General features: G+C 37.5%; 1 protein-coding gene across 1 annotated transcript in view; it reads right to left on the bottom strand.

The window, feature by feature from the left end:
- Positions 1 to 12014, bottom strand: part of SLC9B1 (solute carrier family 9 member B1) — a 67382-nt gene extending 55368 nt beyond the window's left edge. Inside the window, exon 1 of the mRNA XM_046656837.1 lies at positions 11953 to 12014. The gene's annotated coding sequence lies outside the window, so the exon portion shown is untranslated. The remainder of the gene's footprint in view (positions 1 to 11952) is intronic.

The following is a 12014-nucleotide window of genomic DNA, read 5'->3' as shown; positions in this document are numbered from 1 at the left end:
TTGGCACGTCATGCTATGGGAGGCGTCCCGCATATAAAGTAGAAGAAGATGGGCATGGATGTTAGCTCAGGGCCAGTCTTCCTCAGCAAAAAGAGGAGGATTGGTAGCAGTTAGCTCAGGGCTAATCTTCCTCAAAAAAGGAAAAAAAAGAAAAAAGAAAATAGAGTATAAATAACGAATAAGTCATAGAAGGCAAAAATTAATTAGAAATAGCTCATTGGAAATCATTTACAAAGGTGTTAAGAACTCTGGCTATCATTTCATAGCCTCTTATCCAACCCTTTTTACTGAGCACTCTGGAACTTCTGCTAGACAATTACAAACTCTCAACCTCTTCTCAGGGCATTCTCTCAAATTCTGTGTCCTATCTGAAAGCACTTTTTCCCCCACAGTCCTCTTACATAATAGCTGTTGATTTGCTTAACTCATTCTGACAACTCACTGCTATTTCTAAACACTAGTTTTTAAAATTTTACTTCTTTGAAGCTTGTGTAATTTGACAATACCCCCTTCTCCCTCTTCTAGTCACTGTTATTTACTGACCTCATCTTGGTCCCTTTCCATTATTCACCAAAGATATGAGCACCTCACCCCAAAATTTGTAATCTTGTGAGTCTTAACTATACATGGATAATTCATCAACTACCTTGGTTCCTCAGCTCTCTACTTCCCTTCCATAAAGGAAAGGCCATGCTGGATCCTTCCATCTGAAATGTTCTATTATCAATAATCATGACTTGAAGCATCCACCTCTCTGAATACTACCTTAACTTCTTTCAGTTTGCTTGTTCAATTACATTCACTTCATCTCCAATTCTTCTTCAGCCTTATCAGGATGTGCAGTGCAATGAGACTTTTAGCCCTTTCTGTTCATCACTTCCTTTTGTATTCAATATCTATGATCCATCATCCCCAAAACAACACCAATATCCCAAACTCCGTTGAAATATGTTTGTTGTTGTTTTGTTGTCACACCTTTCTAGAAAAATCTCAACTCTGCACCAACTCTATTATGCCATTTCACCATTTACTTAACTGAACATCTGGATACTGCTATAGAAAGCTATACTAGAGTAACCTGGAATCACCATAAATTCATAACTAACAGCCTCAAGTGGGCCTTTAAAATGTACCAATCCTAACACACACATTCTCTGTCAACTCACTTTCCCTAGCGACTATGCCAAACCTTTTCTATTCTTCTCAAACCACGGATCTCCCACATATTCCCCATCATTCTCAGTAGATAGCCTTACCTCCAATTTCCATCTACAAACCTATCTTCCTCTCCTTCTCTCTTCTTACGGTAAAGGAAGTGTCCTTCCTCCTATCTAAGGCAATAAGACCACTTGTATTTTGGATTATATTACTTCCTGTATTCTCAAGAATTTCATACGGTAAAGGATCCTTCCCTGCCTGTATCAACTAATCCTCCTCTGCCACGTCCTTTCAACTAGATCCTTCCCAATGACTTTTAAATGAGTTCATCTTAATAAAGCCTCCCAGAAGCCATATCCTCATTTAGCTACTGCCCCATCTGTCCTCTTCCCTTTACCAATAAAGTTTTTGGAGAGCTGCTGATTCTCACCACAGTGTCCTTTTCCCCATGAATCACTCATTCTCAGTGTTCTCCAGTTGAGGTTCTACTCCTTTCACTCCACAAAATAAATCCAGCTAAGGTCACAAATAATCTACAAGTGACCATATGACATGATGGAACATTCTACTTTTGGCTCTTGTTAAATCACTCTCTCATTTCCCCTCTATCTTTCTTCTGATTCCTTCTCTGTCTCCTTTCTAGGCTCATCCTTCTCTGCTCGGCTGCTAAAAGTTGGGGATCCTGAAGGTTCTGTGCCTCAATCCTCTACCAGCTCTCTACCTGAGAGTCCCAATACTCCTCACTGGCTTTAGGATAAAGACAAAAATGTTCAGCATGACTGAGTTTGACTACTCTACCACAGTACCATAGACTCGGTGGCTTATAAACAACAGAAATTTTTTCCTCACAGTTCTGGAGGGTGGACTTTTGAGGTCAGGGCCCCAGTATGGTTGGGTTCTGGGGAAAGCTCTCTTCCAGATTGCAGACTGCCAGCTTCTTGTTGTATCCTCATGTGGCAAAAAGAGAGCCAGAGTGCCCTCTGGCATCGCTTTTATAAGAGCACTAATCTCTTTATATAGATTCTACCCTCATGACCTAATTACCTCCCAAAGGCCTCACCTCCAAATACCATCAAATTGGGAGTTAAGATGTCAACATATGAAAATGGGGGAGACACAAGCATTCAGTCCCTTGCGATGACCTAAAGAATTCTGCACAATGTAGTCCCTGGCTCCCTCTCTAGGCTAACTTCATACCATTCTTCAACCATTTTTTTTTTTAATTCCTAGCCATTCTTTCTTTCACTTCCTTGAAATTGCCACGTTCCTTCTGCAGGGCCTTAACACTTGCTTTTCCTCTCTAATTGAAACTCTGTTCACCACCAATCTCCCCCTCATTTGGTTAACCCTTTTCCATCGCTCAGCTCAAGGACCACGTCCTCCGAGAAATATCTATTACATCACCTCTGCACCCAGGTGAAGTCAGGTCCAGTCTTTATACACTCTTAGGGTACCTTGATCATTTTCTTCAGAACATTGATCTCAGTTTGTAATTATGCCTTTATTAGAGTGATTGATTAATGCGTTTGCCTCATTAGGCTGTAGACTCCATAATAGTGTCCTTGAGGAGCTATTTCATTTTTCAATCTCTTTTCACTCTCTTCTTCAGATTCGACAATTTCTATTTATCTATCGTCAAGTTCATGGATTCTTTCCTCATTCATTGCCATTCTGCTTTTGAGTCTATCCAATGAATTTTTTAATTACTGTATTTTTTTAGTTCAAAATTTTTTACTCCCTTCTTTTTTTATACTTAAGTTTAAACACAAAGGCTCTTTTATTCTTACATGAGAAACTACACATTTCAAAGGTTAACATCATTCAAACATAATTTACTCATAAGTAATTTTTGTATAGCTATTATAAAAGCCCTGATAAATAATTCTAAATTTCCCCAGTAAGGATTATGGGGTTTCTTTATGTATATGGCTTGATATATCATCACTCAGAAACCACAAAGAAGAACACATGGAAGTATACAAAGTAGCAGCAGGTTTTAAGGGATAATTAGGATCATGCTGAAATAGAGCTCTGCAATAAATTTCTTATTGCCTGTTTCTTCACCTCTCTGGGAAAGGAACTAGTTATATGAAAATGAAACAAACCAAAAATCTTGAGCTTTATAGAGCTTTTATAGACCCAAACAGATGCATTTATTTAAGAGATTATTCTTAGCACTTAACCTTATTACTAAGTTTTGGTTTATACAAAATACTCTTCTGAATATCTACAGTGTAGCAGTTATTTATGAGCATTTACTTATGGAAACTCACTGGGATGACCAAGCATATTTTGCACGCTGTGATTACTGTAAAACATCTTGGCAAAAAAAAAAAAAAAAAAACAACAAAAGAAAGAAAAGAAAAAAAGAAAAAGAAATGAGGGCTTTGACATATAGTTGGGAAACACCATAAAGATCCTGGAACTAAAAGTCATAGAATTTACCCAGCTAAGTGTTTAGTCTGTCTTGGCATAACTACAATGAAAATATTCTAATGTTAACCTCAATGAATGATATCCCAAGAATGTGGGAGCTAATGGTAAATGGGGCTGGAAGGCGTTTCCTCACAGGCAGAGACTTTTACCAAACCAGTTACAGAGTGTCAAGGAGTTCTATTTTTCTGGAAACATCAAAACTATCATGATGTGTTGAATTTCAACAGTGATTCTTTTTTTCATGGTAAACATTCTTTTGACTCAAATTTTATAATACTATATCTCCTATGTTCTAATCACAGTTGTTTTAGTAGTTACATGAAATTCATTCAGATTGTTTTCTAATATACTTAACCATTTCCCTGTTGTATAAGTTATTTATAGATTAAAAAATATTTTATTGTGGTCATAGTGGTTTACAACATTGTCTAATTTCAGGTGTACATTATCATTAATCAGTTTCTATATAGATTGCATCGTTCTCACCAAAAGTAGTGTCATTTTTACCCATCACCATATATATATGCTCCTTCACCCCTTTTGCCCACCCCCCTACCCCCTTCCCCTCTGGTAACCACTAATCTGTTGTCTTTATCCACGTGTTTGTTTATCTTTCACCTATGAGTGAAATCATGCAGTGTTTTTCTTTCTATGTCTGGCTTATTTTGCTTAACATAATACCCTCAAGATCCATCCATGTCGTTGCAAATGGGACAACTTTGTCTTTTTTTTTTTTTATGGCTGAGTAGTATTCCTGTGTGTATATATATATGTGTGTGTGTGTGTGTGTGTGTATATACACCACATCTTTATTCATCCATTGATGGGCACTTGGGTTGCTTCCACGTCTTGGCTATTGTGAATAATGCTGCAACGAACATAGGGGTGCATAAATCTCTTTGTTGTTTCAAGTTCTTTGGATAAATACCCAATAGTGGGATAGCTGGATCATATGGTATTTCTATTCTTAATTTTTTGAGAAATCTCCATGCTCTTTTCCATAGTTGCTGTACCAGTTTGCATTCCCACAAGCAGTGTATGAGGGTTCCCTTTTCTCCACATCTGCTCCAACATTTTTTTTTTGTCTTGATAATTATAGCCATTCTGACAGGTGTGAGGTGATATATCTCATTGTAGTTTTGATTTGCATTTCCCTAATAAGTAGTGATGTTGAATATCTTTTCATGTGCTTGTTGGCCATCTGTATATCCTCCTTGCAGAAATGTCTGTTTATATCCTCTGCCCATTTTTTTATTGGATTGTTCATTTTTTTCTTGTTGAGTTGTATGAGTTCTTTAAATATTTTGGAAATTAACCCCTTGTCAGATGTATGATTTCTAAATACTTTCTCCCAGTTGGTGGGTTGTCTTTTTGTTTTGTTCATGGTTTCCTTTGCCTTGAAGAAGGTTTTTAGTCTGATGCAGTCACATTTGTTTATTTTTTCTTTTGTTTCCCATGCCTGAGTAGACACAGTATGCAAAAAGATACTGCTAAGACTGATGTCAAAGAGTATACTGCTTATATTTTCTTCCAGGAGTTTTATGGCTTTAGGTCTTACAGTCAAGCCTTTAATCCATTTGGAGTTGATTTTCTGTATGGTGTAAGGTAATGGTCTACTTTCATTCTTTTGCATGTGGCTGTCCCTTTTTTCCCAACACTATTTATTGAAGATATTTTCCTGTCTCCATTGTATGTTCTTGGCTCCTTTGTTGAAGATTAGCTGTCTGTAGATGTGTGGTTTTATTCCTGGGCTTTCAATTCTATTCCATTGATCTATGTATCTGTTTTTGTGCCAGTACCATGCTGTTTTGATTGCTATAACTTTGTACTATATTTTAAAGTCAGGGATTGTGATAGCTACAGGTTTGTTCTTTCTTCCCAGGATTGCTTTGGCTGTTGGGGGTCTTTTGTTGTTCCATATAAATTTTTGGATTCTTTGTTGTACTTCTGTGAAGAATGTCATTGGGATTCTGGTTAGAATTGCATTGAATCTTGAGATTGCTTTAGGTAATATGGACATTTTAACTATGTTTATTCTTCCAATCCATGAGCATGGAATATCCTACCATTTTTTTATATCATCTCAAATTCTTTAACAATGTCTTGTAGTTTTAAGTGTCTGGATCTTTCATCTCCTTAATTAAACTTATTCCTACACATTTTATTCTTTTTGTTGCAATTGTGAATGGGATGTGTTCTTGAGTTCTTTTTCTGCTACTTCATTATTAGTGTATAGAAATGCAAGTGATTTTTGTAAGTTGATTTTGTACCCTGCAACTTTGCTGTAATTGTTGATTATCTCTAATAGCTTTCTGGTAGATTCCTTAGGTTTTCTATACATAGGATCATGTCATCCACGAACAGCAAGAGTTTCACTTCTTCCTTCCCAATTTGGATACTTGTTATTTCTTTCTCTTGCCTAATTTCTCTGGCCAAAACCTCTAGTACTATGTTGAATAGGAGTGGCAAGAGTGGGCAGCTTTGTCTTGTTCCTGTTCTCAGAAGGATGGCTTTCAGTTTTTATCCTTTGACTATGACCTTGGCTGTGGGTGTGTCATAGGTGGCCTGTATTATGTTATTATGTACTTTCCTTCTATACCAATTTTATTGAGAGTTTTTATCATAAATGATGTTGGATCTTGTCAAATACTTTCTGTGCATTTATTGAGATGATCACGTGATTTTTATTTCTCATTTTGTTAATGTGGTGCATCACACTGATTGATTTGCAGATGTTGAACCATCCCTGCATCCCTGGAATAAATCCCACATGATCATTGTGAATGATCCTTTTTAATGTATTGCTGTATTTGGTTTGCCAATATTTTGTTGAGGATTTCTGCATCTATGTTCATCAGTGATATTTGCCTGTCATTTTCCTTCTGTGTGTTGTCCTTGTCTGGCTTTGGGATCAGGGTGATGTTGGCCTCATAGAATGAGTTAGGAAGCCTTCCATCTTCTTCAATTCTTTGGAATAGTTTGAGAAGGACAGGTACTAAATCTTCTCTGAATGTTTGGTAGAATTCTCTAGAGAAGCCATCTGGTCCTGGACTTCTGTTTTTTGGGGGAGGTTTTTGATTATTGTTTCAATCTCTTTACTTGTGATTGGTCTATTCAGATTCTCTATTTCTTCTTGATTCAGTTTTGGGATCTTGTTTGAGTCTAACAATTTATCCATTTCTTCCAGATTGTCCAATTTGTTGGCATATAGTTTTTCATAGTATTCTCTTATAATCCTTTGCATTTCTGTGGTATCTGTTATAATTTCTCCTCTTTCGTTTCTAATTTTATTGGTTTGAGCCTTCTCTCTTTTTTTCTTAGTCTGGCTGAGGGTTTGTCAATTTTGTTTATCTTCTCAAAGAATCAGCTCTTAACTTCATTGATCCTTTATACTGCTTTTTGGCCTCTATTTCATTGATTGCTGCTCTAATTTTTATTATTTCTCTCCTTTTCCTGCCTTTGGGCTTTGTTTTTCTCTTTCTAGTTCTGTTAGGTATAGTTTAAGATTACTTATTTGAGATTTCTCTGATTTGTTGAGTTGAGCTTGTTTTGCTATGAATTTCCCTCTTAGAACTGCTTTCGCCACAACCGATAAGGGTTGGTACAATGTATTTTCTCTTTCATTTGTCTCCAGGTATTTTTTGATTTCTTCATTGATCAAATTGTTGTACAGTAGCATGTTATTTAGTCTCCATGTATTTGTGACTTTCCCAGCTATTTTCTTGTAGTTGATTTCTGGTTTCATAGCATTGTAGCTGGAAAAGATGCTTGATATGATTTCAATCTTCTTAAATTAATTGAGGCTTGCCTTGTTTCCCAATATGTGGTCTATCTTTGAAAATGTTCCATGTGCACTTGAGAAGAATGTGTATTCTGCTGTTTTTGGATGGACTGTTCAATACATTTCTGTCAAGTCCGTCTGGTCTAGTGTTTCACTTAAGTTCACTATTTCTTTGTTGAATTTCTGTCTGGATGATCTATACGTTGATGTAAATTGGGTGTTGAGGTCCCCTACTTTTATTGTGTTGCTGTTAATTTCTCCCTTTAGGTCTGTTAATAGTTGCTTTATATACTTTGGTGCTCCTGTGTTAGATGCATATATATTCATAAGTGTTATGTTCTCTTGGTGGAATGTCCTGTTTATCATTATATACTGTCCCTCTTTCTCTCTCATTGTCTTTTTTATCTTCAAGTCTACTTTGTCTAAGTATGGCAACACCTGCTTTCTTTTGATAGCCATTTGCTTGGAGTATTATCTTCTATCCCTCCACTCTGAGCCTGTGTTTGTCTTTAGAGCTGAGATGTGTTTCCTGGAGGCAGCATATTGTTGAGTCTTGTTCTTTAATCCATCCATCCACTCTGTGTCTTTTGATTGGAGAATTCAATCCATTTACATTTAGAATGATTATTGATATACGAGGGCTTAATATTGCCATTTTATCTCTGTTTTCTGGTTGTTCTATATTTCCCTTGTTTCTCTTCCCTAGTGTTTCTGACTGCCATTTCAGTTTGGTGGTTTTCTGTGATGGTTTTCTTAGTTTTCTCTTTATTTATGATTTGTGTCTCTGCTCTGAGTTTTTGTTTAGTGGTTACCATGAAGTTTGTATAAAAGACCTTGTAGATAAGATAGTCCATTTTCTGATAGCCTCTTATCTCCATTAGCCTAAGTAGGTTCCAACCCGTTCCACTTCCCCTTCTAAGTTATTGTTGTCATAAATTATTCTGTTTTGTGTTGTGGGTTTGTGATTAAAGTGAAGTGTTTATAGTTATTTTTGGTGCTTTCCTTCTATTTATTTCTTATGTTATAATTAAGACTTTGCTAACCTGTTTTGATAGCTGCAATTTTCTGATTTTCTCTATTTATCTCCTTGCTCGAGGCTTTGTAAACCTTTGCCTTTTTGTTTCAGGTATGAGGGCATCCTTGACCATTTCTTGTAAGGGATGTCTAGTGGCAATGAACTCCCTCAGCTTTCATTTACCTGGGAAAGCTTTTATTTCTCCATCATATCTGAAGGATAATTTCACTGGATAGAGTATTCTTGGCTGAAAGTTTTGGTCTTTCAGTATTTTTAATATATCATTCCAATCTCTCTTAGACTGTAAGGCTTCTGCTAATAAATCCACTGAAAACCTGGTGGGGGTTCCTTTGTATGTTATTTTCTTCTCTCTTGCTGCTCTTAATATTTTTTGTCATTGACTTTTGCCAGTTTTACTATTATATGCCTTGGAGAAGGTCGTTTTGCATTGATGTAATTGGGAGTTCTATTGACTTCATATACTCATAAGTCCAGTTCTTTCCCCAGGTTTGGGGAATTCTCAGCTATTATTTCTTTGAACAAGCTTTCTGCTCCTTTCTCCCTCTCTTCTCCCACTGGAATACCTATAATCCTTATGTTGCATTTCCGAATTGAGTTGGATATTTCTCAAAGAGTTTCTTCTTTTTTTTAAATCTTAGTTCTCTCTTCTCCTTCACCCAAACCATTTCTATATTTCTGTCCTCTAAATTACTAATTCTTTCCTCCATAATGTCAGATCTGTATTTTAATGTTTGTAGATTGTTTTTTCATCTCATTGAGTTCTTCCTCTCCAGAATTTGTTTGATTTTTTCCTTAGAGTTTCAATCTCTTTGGTGAAGAATTCTTTCTGCTCATTAATTTTATTTCTGAGTTCATTGATCTTTCTGAGTTTTCTTATAACTTGTTGAGCTTCTTTATGACAACTATTTTGAATTCCCTGTCATTTAGATTGTAAATTTCTGTGAGTTCAAGATTGGTTTCTGGAGACTTGTCATTTTCCTTCTGCTCTGGAGTGTTACTGTAGTTCTTCATGGTATTTGATGATGTGATCCTTTGCTGGATTCCACTTGCCACCCCTGGCGGGGCAGAAGCTGTGTTTTATAAACCTGCCAAGTCTGCTGGAAGTTGTGCCGATAGGAGTCTTCTGTGTTTGCCTGCTGGTTGCAGCCACTTAGTGGGTCACACATGCACGTGCAGGCACTGTGGTGTGGAACCACTGCCTGGGCCGGAGTCCAGCTGAGCTGTTGCACTAGGGGGAGGGGAGGAGAAGGGCTCTTTCTTTTACACATGTGGACCCACTCTGCACTCACGGGCATTTTGCCTGGGCTGCTGTGCTTAGTGGCTGAGCCAAACCACTTGTTGTGGAGCATTCCCAAAGGCTGGGCTGCAACTCTAAAAGCAAGAGTGTTTGCATGCAGGCCTGCCTGCTCCCCCACTCCTCTTACAGTTATGCACTGGCTGCTGTGTGAGGACCCACAACCTAGATCACTGCCACTGGGGAGGGAAAGGGGATCTGCTCACCTCCTTCCACTGCTTCCCAGGGATCCAGTACCCCCATCTACAGATGTATGGCTGTATATATCTCTCAGGGGTCCTCTTGGACTTTATATGGAATCTTCTGTTGGTTAATGAATGTTCGTTGGTTGTAACTTAGAAGGGAGACTAAGGGAACATTTCACTCTGCCATGATGCTGACGTCACTCTGACTTGCTTCTTTTTCACTGTTTCTATTTTTCTGTTGTGAATGAGTATCTTCCCACTCATTACAACTATGCCTATCTTTAGCACGTGAAATGTAGTTATAATGGCTGCTTTAACATCTTTGTCTGATAATTCCAACATCTGTGTCACTTTGGCTTGGCATCTGTTGATTTTCTTTCCCCGTAAGACAATAATTTCCTGATTCTTCATATGTCAAGTACTTCTGAGTAATCTTGGACATTTTGTTGTGTAGACTCTGGATCCTATTAAAATCCTCTAGGAATATTTAAACATTTTTTGTTTGTTTTAGCAGGCAATCAACTTGGTTAGATGCAGACCATAAACTCTCTCTTATTTTCTGTAGGCAATGGTCCTAACCTCAGTTGTTTCAAAAGCCTTTGCTATGTTGCCTTTGGTCTGCCCCATGCATGAGTCACTCAGGGGTTAGTCTGTGACTGGGGCAATGGTTCTTTTCTACATTTACTTCAGTTCGTAAAGCCATTGCTATGCTGATTTTGGCCTGTCTGATGCACGCACAGCTGGAGGTGACCTAAAGATACTTGGATGGATTCATACATAGAATTAAGGAGCTCCATTCCCTAGCTTTCTCTTGTCTTGAATCCATGCCTCCCCAACCTCTGACACATACTCTATTTCTCAAGGTCATTTTTCCTGCTTTCGCTAATCAGAAAATGAGGTTTTTCTCTGCATTTAGCTGCCCATAATGCCATAAATGTGGCTTCCCTTGGGGAAAAGCTGCTACAGAGAAAAAAAACAACAATAAGGATTCCTCACACTCTCTTTAGACTGTAGGGTCTATTTTCCCAGACCTTCAGGCCATAAAAACAGGTTTTCTATTATAGTTTTGGCCTCCTCTGCTGTCCTTGCACAGTTGCATGACTGGGGTCTGCCTTCAGGTCAAAGATGCAAGAGCAAGAAAAATTCACCCTTGTGGTTTTGACTTTTCTTCACAATCCACCTGCTGCTGTTTACTTTTCAGAGTCTTCAGGTAGTTCCCTTTGCATTTTATCAAGAGTTTTTGGTTGCAAGCAGTGGAAAAGAGGTCATAGTGGGCCTATTCCAACACTGGAAGGCTGTGTGCTCCATGAGAGGAGGGACCATATCTGGTTTTACCCTTTATCTAGATAGTACTTAGCAGATGGTAGGCACTTAATACATATATGTGGAATAAACATTGAGTGAACCGAGAATAAAAAAGTGCCAGATGCTTGAAATGACAACAAAAATAAAAAACACTCTGCATAGTTAACAAGAAAGGCATATTTGGCAGAAGAGTAAGAGATTCTAACACCAAGAATAGGCTTTTCAAATACATCAAGAAAAAGAAAGCAAATTATGGAAAGACTAAGATCTTTAATGATTATGCTGTAAAGACAGATAAGGAATCAACAGGACAACTTAGGAAAAGGTTCTACTCTTATAGAACAAAAACTTAGGAGTGGAAGTTTTGAAGAACTAGGACCCTGGCTAGGGTAGAATTTTGGTACCACTTTAATGGAGGAAGTTGAAGAAGAAAAGCCAGACACTTGAGTGATGTGGGGTCAGAAGCAGGATGGACAGGATATATCGGCCTTAGCTCTCTCCCCATTGCCCCTTTCTCTCTTCTTTAATACTGTGCCTGTCCACTTTCTTCTCTGACCAATTTTTAAAATGCCTATTTCCTTAATATAGTATAAATTTTGTAATTTAAAAGGTAGATAAACTCATGAATTTTACCTGTCTCTTAATAACTGGGTTTTTTTAGGGGTCAATTTTTGATAGAAAAAAATTGATAGAAAAACATCTTATCAATAGCTCTATGCAATTATTTGAGAGAAATTTGATATAAGCAAAAGCCTACCTGTATAACTCAGAAGTAACTGGTAATCCAGATGTCTAAGGGTTCCAGTGACAGTATCCTGT

The sequence above is a fragment of the Equus quagga genome, chromosome 3 (assembly GCF_021613505.1).
Source record: "Equus quagga isolate Etosha38 chromosome 3, UCLA_HA_Equagga_1.0, whole genome shotgun sequence".
Lineage (NCBI taxonomy): Eukaryota > Metazoa > Chordata > Mammalia > Perissodactyla > Equidae > Equus > Equus quagga.
Note: the sequence above shows the minus strand (reverse complement) of the source record. Positions and strands in the feature narration are given on the sequence as shown.